Source organism: Cryptomeria japonica, unplaced genomic scaffold (genome assembly GCF_030272615.1).
Source record: "Cryptomeria japonica unplaced genomic scaffold, Sugi_1.0 HiC_scaffold_20, whole genome shotgun sequence".
NCBI lineage: Eukaryota > Viridiplantae > Streptophyta > Pinopsida > Cupressales > Cupressaceae > Cryptomeria > Cryptomeria japonica.
The window spans coordinates 682,501-686,239 of record NW_026728842.1 but is presented as its reverse complement, the minus strand read 5'-3'; positions in this window follow the sequence as shown (position 1 = coordinate 686,239).

Genomic DNA, 3,739 nt, shown 5'->3' with positions numbered 1-3,739 from the left:
CGATGCTTGGACTATTCCGAGGCGGCCCTGCAGCCTCTTCCGTCTAGCCGTTGGGGCCATCTCGCCGCATCCCCCACCTCCTCGGCTGCCTCGGAACTATCTTCGTATCGGACGCATCGCGGGATAAGGGGTTGGCAGTGGTAGTCACCCCAAGCGCGTCCGATGCTTGGACTATTCCGAGGCGGCCCTGCAGCCTCTTCCGTCTAGCCTTTGGGGCCATCTCGCCGCATCCCTCGCCTCGCACCCCGATTGCTATGCGGTGAGGCTCCTCGGCCGCCTGGGAACTATCTTCGTATCGGACGCATCGCGGGATAAGGGGTTGTCACTGGTAGTCGCCCCAAGCGCGTCCGATGCTTGGACTATTCCGAGGCGGCCCTGCAGCCTCTTTCGTCTAACCGTTGGGGCCATCTCGCCGCATCCCCCACCTCGCACCCCGATTGCTATGCGGTGAGGCTCCTCGGCCGCCTTGGAACTATCTTCGTATCGGACGCATCGCGGGATAAGGGGTTGTCACTGGTAGTCGCCCCAAGCTGCGTCCGATGCTTGGACTATTCCGAGGCGGCCCTGTGGCCTCTTCCGTCTAGCCGTTGGGGCCATCTCGCCGCATCCCCCACCTCGCACCCCGATTGCTATGCGGTGAGGCTCCTCGGCCGCCTTGGAACTATCTTCGTATCGGACGCATCGCGAGATAAGGGGTTGTCACTGGTAGTCGCCCCAAGCACGTCCGATGCTTGGACTATTCCGAGGCGGCCCTGCAGCCTCTTCCGTCTAGCCGTTGGGGCCATCTCGCCGCATCCCCCACCTCGCACCCCGATTGCTATGCGGTGAGGCTCCTCGGCCGCCTTGGAACTATCTTCGTATCGGACGCATCGCGGGATAAGGGGTTGTCACTGGTAGTCGCCCCAAGCGCGTCCGATGCTTGGACTATTCCGAGGCGGCCCTGCAGCCTCTTCCGTCTAGCCGTTGGGGCCATCTCGCCGCATCCCCCACCTCGCACCCCGATTGCTATGCGGTGAGGCTCCTCGGCCGCCTTGGAACTATCTTCGTATCGGACGCATCGCGGGATAAGGGGTTGTCACTGGTAGTCGCCCCAAGCGCGTCCGATGCTTGGACTATTCCGAGGCGGCCCTGTGGCCTCCTCCGTCTAGCCGTTGGGGCCATCTCGCCGCATCCCCCCCCTTGCACCCGGATTGCTATGCGGTGAGGCTCCGATGCTTGGACTATTTCGAGGCGGCCCTGTGGCCTCTTCCGTCTAGCCGTTGGGGCCATCTCGCCGCATCCCCCCCCTTGCACCCGGATTGCTATGCGGTGAGGCTCCTGGGCCACCTTGGAACTATCTTCGTATCGGACGCATCGCGGGATAAGGGGTTGTCACTGGTAGTCGCCCCAAGCGCGTCCGATGCTTGGACTATTCCGAGGCGGCCCTGCAGCCTCTTTCGTCTAGCCGTTTGGGCCATCTCGCCGCATCCCCCACCTCGCACCCCGATTGCTATGCGGTGAGGCTCCTCGACCGCCTTGGAACTATCTTCGTATCGGACGCATCGCAGGATAAGGGGTTGTCACTGGTAGTCGCCCCAAGCGCGTCCGATGCTTGGACTATTCCGAGGCGGCTCTGCAGCCTCTTCCGTCTAGCCGTTGGGGCCATCTCGCCGCATCCCCCACCTCGCACCCCGATTGCTATGCGGTGATGCTCCTCGGCCGCTTTGGAACCATCTTCGAATCGGACGCATCGCGGGATAAGGGGTTGTCACTGGTAGTCGCCCCAAGCGCGTCCGATGCTTGGACCATTCCGAGGCGGCCCTGAAGCCTCTTCCGTCTAGCCGTTGGGGCCATCCGTCGCCTCGCACCCCCGATTGCTATGCGGTGAGGCTCCTCGGCCGCCTTGGAACCGTCTTCGTATCGGACGCATCGCGGGATAAGGGGTTGTCACTGGTAGTCGCCCCAAGCGCGTCCGATGCTCGGACCATTCCGAGGCGGCCCTGAAGCCTCTTCCGTCTAGCCATTGGGGCCATCTCGCCGCATCCGTCGCCTCGCACCCCCGATTGCTATGCGGTGAGGCTCCTCGGCCGCCTTGCAACCTTCTGTGTATCGGACGCATCGCGGGATAAGGGGTTGGCACTGGTAGTCGCCCCAAGCGCGTCCGATGCTTGGACCATACCGAGGTGGCCCTGAAGCCTCTTCCGTGTAGCCGTTGGGGCCTTCCCGCCCCATCCCTCGCCTCGCACCCCGATTGATATGCGGTGAGGCTCCTCGGCCGCGTTGGAACTATCTGTGTATCGGACGCATCGCGGGATAAGGGGTTGGCACTGGTAGTCGTCCCAATCGCGTCCGATGCTTGGACCATTCCGAGGCGGCCCTGCAGCCTCTTCCTAGTCGTCGGGGCCTTCCCGGCGCATCCTTCGCCTCGCATCCCGATTCCTATGCGGTGAGTCTTCTCGGCCGCCGCGGAACTATACCTGTTATCGCTACTGCATCCTTCGGCTGGTAACCTCCTCTGCCGCCTTGGAACGTTCTCTTTGTCGGACGCGTCGCGGGATAAGGGGTTGGCACTGGTAGTCGCCCCAAGCGCGCCTGATGCATAGACCGCTCCGAGTCGACCTTGCTTTCAGCCTCTCACATGCATAGACCTCTCTGAGTCGACCCTGCAGCCTCTCACGTTTAGCCTATGGAATCTCGCCTCACAACATGATTGCTATCCTTGATGCATCCCTTGCCTCGAGCCCTGATTGCTTTCTTGGCTGCATCCCTCCTCTCCTCACAGCCCAGTTGTCATCACTGCTTCATCCGTCGCTTCATGCATCTGGCTGCTGGGCCCTTCCCACCGCACACCTCGATTGCTATCTCTGCTGCATCACACACCCCGATTGCTATCTCTGCTACATCCCTCGGCTCTCACTTCTGCATCCTTCGCCTCACACCTCGATTGCTATCAATGCTGCATCTGTAAGCTCACACCCCGATTGCTATGCGGGGAGGCTCCTTGGCCGCCTTGGAAATTTCTCTGTGTCGGACGCACCGCGGGATAAGGGGTTGGCACTGGTAGTCGCCCCAAGTGCGCCCGACTCTTAGACCGCTTCGAGGTGACCTCGTAGCCTCTTTCGTCCAGGCTTCCTGCCTTCAACGCCCTTTTTACACCTCGATTGCTATGCGCGGGCTCCTTGGCGTCTATCACCTCTCTGCGAAGAGTGGCACGATGATTGTTGGGGTAAATCGTAGCAGTCCGATCTCTGGCCTTGGGCCATTGTGAGGGCTGATCGATTTCCTGTGCGCATCTCGTGTTCGCCCAGTAACAGACTCGACGACTTGTAATCGGTCTTGTTCCCGATTGTTCCTGGAGGTAGTCTTCGGAACTCTTGGATTTGACCTGTCACTCGAACTGTCCTCTTCCGAGGATGCTTGTGTGTGTGCGCTTGTGCCATTTCCTTGGCGGTATTAACGAGATATTAAAGAGCGGAGTGAGCGCCTCGCCCAGCTATGTTTGGGGCTCTCACTCCCTTACCCGGTGTGCGACCGCTTTGCACGTAGGTTGCGGAGCATCGCGACTCTTTCGATGTTTGGCGGTTGTCTTCCGGTGATGCGTTGGTCCCGAAGTGCACGTTACTAGCATTTCTGCCATTGTTCTCGATCTTTGGCACGTTCCTTCGTTGCAATTGGATATATATCTCCGTTTATACGCGCAGGCTTCTCCCGCCTATTCAGCGCTGTCCCACTCTCAGCACTCTCGTGGTCTCCTTGGCTT